The sequence below is a fragment of the Saccopteryx leptura genome, unplaced genomic scaffold, assembly GCF_036850995.1.
Source record: "Saccopteryx leptura isolate mSacLep1 unplaced genomic scaffold, mSacLep1_pri_phased_curated manual_scaffold_72, whole genome shotgun sequence".
Taxonomy (NCBI): Eukaryota; Metazoa; Chordata; class Mammalia; order Chiroptera; family Emballonuridae; genus Saccopteryx; species Saccopteryx leptura.
In genome coordinates, this window is record NW_027095755.1 from 51,661 (window position 1) to 65,860 (window position 14,200).

At 43.7% G+C, this 14,200-nt stretch overlaps 1 pseudogene; it reads right to left on the minus strand.

Moving 5' to 3' along the window:
* Positions 1-132: 132 nt before the first annotated feature.
* LOC136387092 (leukocyte-associated immunoglobulin-like receptor 1) overlaps positions 133-14,200 on the minus strand; it is a 34,986-nt pseudogene continuing 20,918 nt past the window's right edge.

Below are 14,200 nucleotides of genomic sequence, written 5' to 3' on the forward strand. Positions count from 1 at the left end.
CTCACCCATCCCTGAGAACCACTCAGATCAGAAAACACCAAGGCCATTTTCTGTCTTCCCTCACTAACTTTTAAGCACTGTGGAGGCAGAGACTGGGCATGGTCCTCATGTGCCCCAGATCCTCACCCAGGGTCTCTGAAAACATTTATTGATGCACAAGAAGCAGGAACCAGGAAATAGGGCCACAGCTATCAGCTGCACCAATAGAGTCCAGGTTCAAGGTCAAGAACATGGGATTAGGAAAGCTTTAGATTCAGCTAAGAAGATGGTTCAAACAGTCTCTGGGGAAGTTGGGATTCACAGGACATGTATGGAATCAGCAGGGTGACTGTGCATCTGTAGCTGGTCTCCAGCAACAACTCAGCAAGTGCAGCTGGGTCTCAAGAAACTGCTAGGCAACTGTAGCTGGGTCCCAAGAAACAGCCAAGTGTCTATAGTTGGGTTTTGGAGACAAGTGTTACAGCAGTCTCCAAGGAGCTAGTGGATTGTAGGAGGGGCCACCTATTTAATGACCCTCCTACATGTTGAGTAGGGTCCCCAGACTCCAGCTCTCACTTCCAGGAGAATTGATTAGATGCCTTTCAGGAAAGGGGTGATTCTGTAGGGAAGTCCTCCAAATAGACTGACTTCTGACTTCCTGTGTCTGTAGGTGCCAAGGCCAGGTGGTCCGAAGTCAGTGTCTGGAGAGGGCTGCGTACATGCTGGAATCAGCTGTGAGCTCCGGAGACTGTGGGGACACGGCTCGGGCTGCGCTCAGTGTGAGGGTCCGCTGTCCAGCTGGGCATAGGTCACCTCCTGGGCGTCTCCTGCAGCAGGGCTCTGAGGGAGAGATTCAGGGTAAGTTAGAGTGGTCAGCAGTGAGGGGAGGGTCTGTGGGAAGAAAAGACTGTGGCAGCCAGCTTCCATGTGGTCCCACCTCCCCTGTCTCCATTGTGTAGTCCCTTCTGACATAGAATCAGAGTTGATCTGTGTGACCAGAATATGGAATGTGAGGGCATGTCACATCCATGGAGAGGACACAAAAGACATGTGGCTTCTGCCCTTCCCTCTCTGGGATCCTGCCCTCTGGGGGGGGGCAGATGCCATAGAGAAGCCCACATAAGGAAGAGCTGAGGCCCTTGCATACTGCCCTCTGGGGCGCCATCCTGCAAGGGGGTCTTGCAGCCCCAGCCCAGCCTTCCGATGAATGCAGTCCTGGTCATCATGACGGCAACCTCAGGAGATGCTGTGAGTCACAACTACCAGCTAATCTGCTTCCAAATTCTTGACCCAAGAAACAGATAATTTTGTGAAGCTGTTGAAACTGGAGTACTTTGTTACACAGCAGTAGGTGACTAATACAAGGACTTACTGGGCTGTGCATCTCCTTGTTTTTCTCTGGAAGTTCATCACCTGAAGCTACATTGGTGGAGGGGAGAGAACAGTGGTCAGTTCTTTGGGGTGGACCTTAGAAGGCAAATCTACCTGTTACTCACAGGTTCAGATTATGTCTCACCCTATCTAGAACATCCTATAATGTTGCCAAACATCCCCCACCCCATTGATTCCTGAAGGGTACTGAGTGCCTGTTTCCCCTCTCCCATGCTGTTCCCTCCCCTTATCCCCTCACCAGGTGTGCTCTCTGTGATGTCAACAGCTGGGCTGAGCCTGAGGACAAAGAACAAGTAAGCAAGGGGATGGGGGGACACCTGGAGGCAGAGAACTGGGAGGGGGTCCACAGATCACATGAGGGGGCGGGCTCACCTCTTCTGGGGCCTCTGCTCCTCACCCTTGCTGTGGGGGTCCCTGAAGATAGTCAGGGTGTGAATTAGGATGGAAGCCATTCTCCCAGCACTCAGAATAGCCTTCCCCATCACCCCCAACCTCACCCTGAGACCTACCATGTTTTTTCTGATGCTGACGATGGACTATGAAGTGGACCAGGAGGAGAAGACAAAGGAGGCAGGCCACTGAGATCCCAACGATAATGTAGACGTACACTGTCGGCAGGCCTGGGGAGCAGGGAGCAGGGAACCACAGTATTGGCAGCGTGCATTTATGGAGCACCTACTGCATACTATGCATACTCTGGGTGTTGTCATGTTCACACTGATATGAAAGCTCTCATGTGACTAGTCTTCTGGCAGCACGGGAACCATTATGCCTGTTTCACAACACCAGGGTCCTGAGTGCTGACATCCTCTGCCTACGAGACATTGACTAACCAACACAGAAGCCCACGCTTCTTCCCTTCCCCAAGAGGCATGCCCCAGGTCCAGGCCCAGAGTTGTTCATTATCACCATTGTTATTGCTCTGAGAACGTGTCTGTGTGTTTCCTAGGATGAGAAATCAGGAGGACATTCGTCAAAGGCCAGAGCTGGACAGAGGAGGCTGAGTCTTTAGGTCCCCACACAGGGGTCTCCCTCACCCCGGGGCCCTCACTGGCTCCCCTTGGTGTCGATGGAAGTAACCTACATCTGTCCTGACAAAATGGGTAACGTAACTTTTAATATTGAAGCTAAATAAATTTAAAAGTCAGATCCTCAGCTGCACTGCCCACACTGCCAGGGCTCAACGAGCACGTGGTCAGTGACCTGCGCACCAGGTGGTGCAGACGCACCCGGTTTCCTCCCGGCAGGAGCTCATGCGGGGCAGCGCCCCTTGTGGAGATGGACACCGGGGAACAGGGAGTGCTGGCCTCCTTCTGGGTCCCCACCCAAGCATCCCATCGCTCATTGCTGGTTTCCCACACAGCCCCTGAGGGGATGGAACGGCCCTGCTCGAGGGCGGACACCAAGCCCCCACATCCTCCTGCTGCCAACAGCCCTGCGCTTAGCGGGCGAGGTGATGGAGCCCCAGTCACAGCTTGGTCTTGGCGCATGCGCTGTATGTCCATCATCCCAGTTACCATTTACCTCCTCTACGCATGCGCATTAGTTCCCATTCCACGGGCGGTCAGACTGAGGTCCCGAGGCTTGTCCACATGAGTCTCTGTGTTCCCTCTTCTGTAACAGCGACCACGCCATTCTCAGAGACTGAGTCTTCACCACCCTTAAGAAAGCAGGGATAGAGTGACGTCACGGAAATGGCGCCGTGAGCAGCACGTCCGACAGATCTCCCCAAAATCTCAACAAATTTATCAACTAGAAACAGAAAAATTTATCCTCGGAGCATTCCGGAGTTCCACACAAACTGAAAGTGAAAGGACTGTTATCACTTGAATCTGAGAGACGAGGGTGTGGAGGAAGCTAACTACTGCAGGGACGTTCATTCAAGCCGCGGAGGGAGTGCGCCTGTGGTAAGTCGGCCCACACTCGGGAGCAGCGAGCAGCCGCCGGCGTGCGCCGGGTGCCATGGTCCGGTCGCAGAGTGAGCACCGCGCACTGCGAGTGAGAGTCCCCAGCCACCGGTGCCCGGAGCACCCCATTCGCACACGTGCCCTGGGCGTCCCACGAGCCCAGAGTGCCCCTCTGGCCCGCACACCCAGGGTGCCCCAGCCGCCAGCGGCGGGGCGAGCAGGAGAGGCGCCAGGGCTGTCTTCCTACTTGGGAGATTCTCTGCGTGGGCAGGGCACCTCACCCAGCCATTCAAGCTAACAATCAAGCATTGGGGGAGGGGCGCGGGCAGCCTGAAATACTTTCTGGAGCACAGCTGCGGATCCAATCACTGAAATTAGCTTAACCCACAAAATCTGCGCACCCACGGGGCTCTAATTGATAAGATCTCTCTCAGTTCAGCGATCCAAGACAAGAGGTGTGATATTTTTTAGTGCCTCTCGCTAAAGGGGCGGGGGCAACTTCTGATTGACAGAGCCTCCATATTCAGGAATAAACGCTAACAAGAGGGACTTGGCAGATAATAAGATCTATAATACACTAGTCGCAAGCAGAGACTAGTGCCTCTTCTTCCCAGCCAAAACAGGCTACAAAGTGTGGAAAGCCTGGGTTGAGTGGTCCAACTGAATGCTAGGCGCTGAACAGTCACCTTGACAACAATTGACTCCCAGCCCCGCCTGATTATGCTGGAGGCTCTGACTGCCAGAGCCTTTCCCAAAGCCTTGCACTGAGTGGGGATAGAGTGGGGATTTCCTAGCTCTTTGAGCCTCTTACTCCCCAGGCAGAAGCAGTAGCAGCTTTATAGCTGGATCACCAGGCTGCTAATTCAGGAAGGGGAGACTAGGAGAGAGACTCCAGGAAAGCAAACTCTCTCATTGTTGGACCCTGCAAACGCCAACAAGCCTTGACTACCAGCAAGACTAAAGCCAATTATGTGACATTGCCATAGAATCCCATCATCTGCAAATCCCTACCTAAGTGTGACACAGGGACAGAGCCTGGGGTACAGAGTCACCGACCAGGAAGAGGGAGAGAAAAAAAAAAGGAAGAAGTTAACCTCTCAAAATCAAGAAAAATTCACAGACTTTATAACTTGTTCCACTAATTTTTCATTGTTGTTGTTTGTTTCTTCTATCTTATTGCCTTTATTATTATTATTTCTATTTCCTCCACCTCAGTCCGTTTATTCTCTGCCCATCTTATGCTTCCCTTTTCTTGAACTACACTACCCATGAGTGTTACATTTTATTTCTTTTCTTCATCCTCACTCCCCTTTAAGGTTACACTCCAAAACACTTAACTCTCACTCTCTCCCCTTTTGTTTTTTTTTGTTTTGCTTTATTTTGTTTTTTTCTCTTCCTTTTTTTCTTCCTTCATTTTTCTCTTTTTCTCATTTTTTCCTTTCTGTTCGTTTCTTCTTTTCTCCTTTTATTTTTCCTCCCATTTAATCCTCAATCACGAACAAATTATTTAATTTGGGACTCAAGTTTTTTGGGTTTTTTTTTTTTTCGCTTTTGTTTTTGGGGGTTTTTTTGTTTATTTTTGTGGCATTTTGGGTACTTTTTACGTTGCTTTTTAACTCACTAGCATTCCTCCCAACCCAAGGTCTCCATTGTATTTAATCTTCGCTCCACTTATTACAACAGATTTTTACTTTTTATTTTTATTTTTTTTCTTCTTTATTATTTTTTCCCCTTTTTTCTGGTTCCCTCTTATCCCCCTCATTATATCTCTTAGTCGACCATCACTTACAAGCAAATCATCTTATGCTTGTCTAAGATTTTCTCCTTTTTTTTTGCATTTAGTAGGTCCATACTCCCTTTTTATGCCCCTTGACTCTTCACCCCAAATCAGGCCCTCCGTTATAGGCAGTTTTTGTTCCATTTAGCATAATATAATTCACAGGTCATCACAATATTTCCCTGAGGAGGGGAGTGGAGGGGAAGAAAAAAAGAAAAAAGGGGGAAATAATAAATTATTACTGTTTTTTTTTGTGGGGTGTTTTACCTTTTTTTTTTTTTACTTTTTACTCTTTATTAATTCTAATTAGTGATATCAACAAGACCACCCTCAGATGCCAATAAGAAAGAGGAAATCAAATATTATGGATTCAAAAGATAGAGAGGTAACCCAAATAGATATGGAAAAATCTATGGAGAAAAGATTTAACATATTGGAAGCCTTGGAGCTAAATGACAGAGAATTTAAAATAGAAATCTTAAAAATGCTCAGAGATACACAAGAAAACACAGAAAGGCAATTTAGGGAGATCAGAAAACAACTCAACGAACACAAAGAATATATTACCAAGGAAATTGAAACTATAAAAACAAATCAAACAGAAATGAAAAACTCAATTCACGAGCTGAAAAATGAGGTAACAAGCTTAGCTAACAGAACAGCCCAGATAGAAGAGAGGATTAGTGAAATAGAAGACAAGCAACTTGAGACTCAAAAATAATAAAAAACGAGAAAGCCCTACAGGAATTGTCTGACTCCATCAGAAAGAATAACATAAGAATAATAGGTATATCAGAGGGACAAGAGAAAGAAAATGGAATGGAGAATATACTCAAACAAATAATAGATGAGAACTTCCCAAGCCTGTGGAAAGAACTAAAGCCTCAAATTCAAGAAGCAAACATAACACCAAGTTTTCTTAACCCTAACAAACCCACTCCAAGGCACATCATAATAAAGATGACACAAACCAATGACAAAGAGAAAATTCTCAAGGCAGCCAAGGAAAAGAAGAGTACAACATATAAAGGAAGGCCTATTAGATTATCATCAGATTTCTCAGCAGAAACTCTACAAGCTAGAAGAGAGTGGACCCCAATATTTAAAGCCCTGAAAGAGAGGAACTTTCAGCCAAGAATACTATACCCATCAAAGCTATCCTTCAAGTATGAAGGAGATATAAAAACATTAACAAATACAGAAAAGATGAGAGAATTTATCAGCAGAAAGCCCCCACTCCAGGAAATACTAAAGGGGGTTTTCCAACCAGATTCAAATAACAAAAGAAAACAACACCACAAGTAACAGCTCCACCAAGAACACAATAAAACCAAACTTAAACTGTGACAACAAAAGAAAAAAAAGGGGGGAGAGGATGGAGATTAACAGTACCAAAGGACGATGAAGTGCAGAAATACTCATAAGATAGGGTACTACAATGAATATGGTAGGTACCCTTTTCATTACTTAATGGTAACCACCCTTGAAAAAACCACCACAAAAACACTTGACTTAAAAAAGGTAGCAACAGAGGAAAGAAGAATGGAATACAAACAAACAAAAACAAATGATAGAAAAACAAAAGAGAAGAATCAAACAAGATACAAAACTAACAGAAAGCAATTTATAAAATGGCAATAGGGAACCCACAAGTGTCAATAATTACACTAAATGTAAATGGATTAAACTTACCAATAAAAAGACACAAAGTAGCAGAATGGATTAAAAAAGAAAATCCAACTATATGCTGCCTACAAGAAACACATCTAAGCAACAAGGATAAAAACAAATTCAAAGTGAAAGGCTGGAAAACAATACTCCAAGCAAACAACACCCAAAAAAAAGCAGGTGTAGCAATACTCATATCTAATAATAATGCTGACTACAAGACAGAAAAAGTACTCAGAGACAAAAATGGTCATTTCATAATGATTAAGGGGAAGTTGAATCAAGAAGACATAACAATCCTTAATATATATGCACCAAACCAAGGAGCACCAAAATATATAAGACAGCTACTTATTGACCTTAAAACAAAAACTAACAAAAATACAATCATACTTGGAGACCTCAATACACCGCTGACGGCTCTAGCTCAGTCATCCAAACAGAGAATCAATAAAGATATAGTGGCCTTAAACGAAATACTAGAACACTTAGATATGATACACATTTATAGAACACTTCATCCCAAAGCGACAGAGTATACATTTTTCTCTAGTGTACATGGAACATTCTCAAGAATTGACCATATGTTGGGCCACAAAGACAATATCAGCAAATTTAGAAAAATTGAAATTGTACCAAGCATATTCTCTGATCATAAAGCCTTGAAACTAGAATTCAACTGCAAAAAAGAGGGGGAAAAAACCCACAAAAATGTGGAAACTAAACAACATACTTCTAAAAAATGAATGGGTCAAAGAAGAAATAAGCACAGAGATCAAAAGATATATACAGACAAATGAAAATGAAAATACGACATATCAGAATCTCTGGGATGCAGCAAAAGCAGTAATAAGAGGAAAGTTCATATCACTTCAGGCCTATATGAACAAACAAGAGAGAGCCAAAGTAAACCACTTAACTTCACACTTTAAGGAACTAGAAAAAGAAGAACAAAGACAACCCAAAACCAGCCGAAGAATGGAGATAATAAAAATCGGAGCAGAAATAAATGAAATAGAGAACAGAAAAACTATAGAAAAAATCAATAAAACAAGGAGCTGGTTCTTTGAAAAGATCAACAAAATTGACAAACCCTTGGCAAGACTCACCAAGGAAAAAAGGCACAGGACTCAAATAAATAAAATCCAAAATGAAAGAGGAGAGATCACCACAGACATCATAGATATACAAAGAATTATTGAAGAATACTATGAAAAACTATATGCCACCAAATACAACAATCTAGAAGAAATAGATAAATTCCTAGAACAATACAACCTTCCTAGACTGAGTCATGAAGAAACAGAAAGCCTAAACAGACCAATCAGCAGGGAGGAAATAGAAAAAACTATTAAAAACCTCCCTAAAAATAAAAGTCCAGGCCCAGACGGTTATACTAATGAATTCTATCAAACATTCAAAGAAGACTTGGTTCCTATTCTACTCAAAGTCTTCCAAAAAATTGAAGAAGAAGCAATACTTCCAAACACATTTTATGAGGCCAACATAACCCTCATACCAAAACCTGGCAAGGATGGCACAAAGAAAGAAAACTACAGACCAATATCTCTAATGAATACAGATGCTAAAATTCTAAACAAAATACTGGCAAACCGAATACAACAACATATTAAAAAAATAATACATCATGATCAAGTGGGATTCATCCCAGAATCTCAAGGATGGTTCAACATACGTAAAACGGTTAACGTAATACACCATATCAACAAAACAAAGAACAAAAACCACATGATCTTATCAATAGATGCAGAAAAGGCTTTTGATAAAATACAACACAATTTTATGTTTAAGACTCTCAACAAAATGGGTATAGAAGGAAAATATCTCAACATGATAAAGGCCATATATGATAAACCATCAGCCAACATCATATTAAATGACATAAAACTGAGGACTTTCCACCTTAAATCAGAAACAAGACAGGGTTGTCCACTCTCTCCACTCTTATTTAATGTGGTTCTAGAAGTTCTGGCCAGAGCAATCAGACAAGACAAAGAAATAAAAGGCATCCATATCGGAAAAGAAGAAGTAAAGGTATCACTTTTTGCTGATGATATGATCCTATACATCGAAAACCCGAAGGACTCCACAAAAAGATTATTAGAAACAATAAACCAATACAGTAAGGTCACAGGATACAAAATTAACACACAAAAGTCCACAGCCTTTCTATATGCCAACAATGAAATATTAGAAAACGAACTCAAAAAAATAATCCCCTTCACGATTGCAACAAAAAAAATAAAATACCTAGGAATAAACATAACAAAGAATGTAAAGGACCTATATAACGAAAACTACAAGGCATTATTAAGAGAAATAGAAAAAGATACAATGAGATGGAAAAATATTCCTTGTTCTTGGATAGGAAGAATAAATATAATTAAAATGGCCATATTACCCAAAGCAATATATAAATTTAATGCAATTCCCATCAAAATTCCTATGACATTTTTTAAAGAAATGGAACAAAAAATCATCAGATTTATATGGAACTATAAAAAAACCCAAATAGCCAAAGCAATCCTAAGGAAAAAGAATGAAGCTGGGGGCATTATAATACCTGACTTTAAACTATATTATAGAGCCACGATAATCAAAACAGCATGGTATTGGCAGAAAAATAGACACTCAGACCAATGGAACAGAATAGAAAGCCCAGAAATAAAACCACATATATATGGTCAAATAATCTTTGACAAAGGGGCCAACAACACACAATGGAGAAAAGAAAGCCTCTTCAACAAATGGTGTTGGGAAAACTGGAAAGCCACATGCAAAAGAATGAAACTCGACTACAGCCTGTCCCCGTGTACTAAAATTAATTCAAAATGGATCAAAGACCTAAATATAAGACCTGAAACAATAAAGTACATAGAAGAAGACATAGGTACTAAACTCATGGACCTGGGTTTTAAAGAACATTTTATGAACTTGACTCCAATGGCAAGAGAAGTAAAGGCAAAGATAAATGAATGGGACTACATCAGAATAAAAAGTTTTTGCTCAGCAAGAGAAACTGATATCAAAATAAACAGACAGCCAACTAAATGGGAAATGATATTTTCAAACAACAGCTCAGATAAGGGCCTAATATCCAAAATTTACAAAGAACTCATAAAACTCAACAACAAACAAACAAACAATCCAATAAAAAAATGGGAAGAGGACATGAACAGACACTTCTTCCAGGAAGAAATACAAATGGCCAACTGCATTTGAAATATGAAAAGATGCTCAGCTTCATTAGTTATTAGAGAAATGCAAATCAAAACTACAATGAGATACCACCTCACCCCTGTTAGATTAGCTATTATCAACAAGACAGGTAATAGCAAATGTTGGAGAGGCTGCGGAGAAAAGGGAACTCTCATCCACTGTTGGTGGGACTGTAAAGTAGTACAACCATTATGGAGGAAAGTATGGTGGTTCCTCAAAAAACTGCAAATAGAATTACCTTATGACCCAGCAATCCCTCTACTGGGTATATACCCCAAAACCTCAGAAACATTGATACGTAAAGACACATGTAGCCCCATGTTCATTGCAGCACTTTTCACAGTGGCCAAAACATGGAAACAACCAAAAAGCCCTTCAATAGAAGACTGGATAAAGAAGATGTGGCACATATACACTATGGAATACTACTCAGCCATAAGAAATGATGACATCAGATCATTTACAGCAAAATGGTGGGATCTTGATAACATTATACGGAGTGAAATAAGTAAATCAGAAAAAAAAAAGAACTACATGATTCCATACATTGGTGGAACATAAAAACGAGACTAAGAGACATGGACAAGAGTGTGGTGGTTACCAGGGGTGGGGGGAGGGAGGACATAGGAGGGAGGGAGGGAGAGAGTTAGGGGGAGGGGGAGGGGCACAGAGAACTAGATAGAAGGTGACGGAGGACAATCTGACTATGGGCGAGGGGTATGCAACATAATTTAATGACAAGATAACCTAGACATGTTTTCTTTGAATATATGTACCCTGATTTATTAATGTCATCCCATTAACATTAATAAAAATTTATTAAAAAAAAAAAAAAGAAAGCAGGAAACTTCACCGCCCAGAGCGCCTCCCCTCCACACCTGGTGCTGGTCCACGATCCAGGACCCCACCAGAGTCTCTACACACAGCTGTCTTTGCTCCCCTCTAGGACAGTGGCCACGATTTAAAAGTATATGCATATGAGCCTGACCAGTTGGTGGCTCAGCGGATAGAGTGTGCACCTAGGACGCTGACATTCCAGGTTTGAAATCCTGAGGTTGCCGACTTCAGCCCAACGTCGCTGGCTTGAGCAAGGGGTCACTCGGTCTGCTGTGCTCCCCCCACCCCGCCCCCGTCAAGGCACATATGAGCAATCAATCAATGAACAACTAAGGAGCCGCAACGGATAATTGATGCTTTTCATCTCTCTCCCTTCCTGTCTGTCTGTCTCTCTCTAAAAATAACCAAAAATTATGTGTATGAAATATACATATAATATGTATTATTTAAGTTCATATTTATAATAAATTACCTGATTATAATATAGTAAGTGCTAATACATTTGAATTCATGTTATTTAAGATATATATGTATAATTTAGAATATGTATATAAAATACAAATTTTAAGTAACTTATACTTTATATAAAATTAATGTTTTAAATGTATGCATGTTTTATAATATATGGTGCAACTTTATGTTAAAATTTGTATAGATTAACTTTAGCAATTCATGATATGCCTAACAATATATAATGTCATCTATATTCTTTCATAATGATATAGTAATGTATTTATTATATTAATATTACTTATCTATTTAATATATAATATAAATATATATATACACTAACATAATTTAAATTATAGGCCTAGAACTTTACATTATAAGTTATATATTTATATTTGCAAGTGTAAATATATATGCTTTTGTTGTTGTTCATTCTGATTAATTGTTCCCATTACGTTGAGAGGACAGAGACAATTTCTACCCTTTCCCCGTGCGCATCAAGCCCCCCCCCCCCGGAAGTGGGCGCTGCTGCAGACGAGGCGATGAGAATATCTGCTCTATGGTAGTAAGAGCTTGTCTGCTGTTCCTGTCCCACAGAAACAGATTTAAGCCCGTGCCCTCTATAGTGGCCTCTCTCCTGTGCCCCTCAACAGCGCTGTGTTCAGGACCCTCCCAGAGGGCTCTCTCCTCCTCTAAGGGGCTCAGTCGCTGTTCAGGTATAATCATCACGGGATCCCTTCTCTCCTAGGATCCGAGTTTAATTTTTTTCCTTTTTTTTAATTTTTCTGAAGTTGGAAATGGGAGGCAGACAGACTCCCACATGCGCCCTACCGCGATCAACCGGCATGCCCACCAGGGGGTGATGCTCTACCCATCTGGGGCATCGCTCTGTTGCGACCAGAGCCATTCTAGCACCTGAGGGAGAAGCCATGGAGCCATCCTCAGCACCCAGGCCAACTTTGCTCCAATGGAGCCTCGGCTTCGGAGGGGAAGAGAGAGACAGAGAGGAAGGAGAGGGGAGGGGTGGAGAAGCAGATGGGCGCTTCTCCTGTGTGCCCTGGCGGGGAATCAAACCCGGGACTCCTGCACGCCAGGCCGATGCTCTACCACTGAGCCAACCAAGAAGCTGAGCTATCTGTCTCTCTGTTTCTCTGTCCCTCTAGCATGCAGGGTTGGACCCTGCCCACAAGGGGGCAGTACAGTGTGTTGGAGAAACCCTGAAGTGTGGGTTCTGGCCACATTGGGGAAGTTCTGCCTCTTCATAACCTTATTTATGTCTTTTGGCAAGAAAGTTTAGTTTTGTTTCTGCAAGTTACAAAAAGTAGTGTTCTTAGAGGTGAGAAGAGCACCCCCCTCACAGGCTGATGCTGGCATGAAATGCTTTCATAGAGCCTGGCACTCAGTTAGTGAGTCAGGCCAGTGATGTCACAGTCATGAATATTAGGGATGCTCTGTGAGTGGCAGCCCCCTGCTGTGGTCTTCAGTCTCTGATCCAGCCCAGGACAGAGGGCTGGGTCCTGGATCCTGGTACCCAGCACAGAGGCCCCCAAACATGTCCCACCCCCAGGCTGAGGTCTCTACTCATCAGCTGAGGAGACAGGCTTTGTGTGTGTGACGGGGGAGGACTTGGTGACTCTGGGGGCTCCTGTGAACAGGGCAGGAGAAGGGCTGATGCCCTGTGGTGGCTGCCTGGGGTGGGTCCCACTCAGCCTGGGCTCTCTCCACCCTCAATGTAAACCCACAGGCCACAGCTTACCATCACTCAGTGCCAGACAACATCTTCAGATTCCTGAGAAATGAAGGCTGGACAGGAAACAGGGAGAGCCTCTGCTCTATTCTGCTGTGACAGGTGGTTAGTCCTCTCCCCTCCCACCACCATGCTGCCCTTGACCTCACAGAATCAGAAGAAGCAGCGCCTTAGAGGCCCAGAGAGGACATGGAGAAAGACCCAAGCATCCCCTATGGAGCCTGAGTCCAGTATCTTGGGAGCTAACTGCACAGGGGAAAGACAGCTTCTTCTGCAAACACATCATTCTGCTCTGGTCAGAGATCTAGGGACCATGTGGCTTTCCCAGAAAGGACTGACCACGCATAGAGGACACATTCTCCGGAATATCCCAGAGTCTGGTGCAGTGGGAAAAAAGTTTTTACACCATCATCAGTGAAAGGACACATGTCCCCTTGAACAGGGTCTGTCCCCACCTGAACTCTGGACACCTATTCTCCACCCGGCCCAGCAGGGACAGCTCTGTGCCCACTGTGATGCTGGGACTCAGTGTTCAGGTCAACAGGGTGTCCAGTTGGGACCAGGGCATCAGGGCCCTGAGCTGGGTGTGAAGGTCGAGGATCACCTGTGCAGAGAGGAAGGGGAGACACAGGGCTGGGGGTCAGCAGGATGGCAGGGAGTCTAGGGAAGAGGACACAGCTGGGGACAGGGTGCAGGGACCTGCAGCAAACCTGAGTGTGGAGTGAAGACGTCCTCACCTGTCACCTCAGCTCCTGGGGCTCACTGCACGGAGACCAGGTTTTGTTCTACATAAATGATAGAGGCAGTGATAATGTCTGGTAGTGTCCTCACTTACTGTGGGGATGTGGAATCTGGCCTCTGTCCTCTATGAACCATGTTGAGATCTGATATTCTTATCTGTATAAGTACATGTTCCTTCTTTAAAAACAGGCCTTTTATCCTTGTTCTCCAGATGGAACACATCAACCCCAGCGGGGCCCCAGCACACGATGCTCACAGGCCGACCCTGGGGAATCACAGACCCTGGCTCGGCCCTGATTGGGGATGCAGGCAGGACCCCTGGAAGGAAGCAGAGCAGAGTCTTAGGGTCCATTGTGAGGACATCGCCACAGCTCACAGTCCCCTGGCTTAAGTGTGCACGTCACTGTTTTTAGCAACTTACAGAGCTGTGCAGCCATCACCACAACCCAGTCTGAGAACATT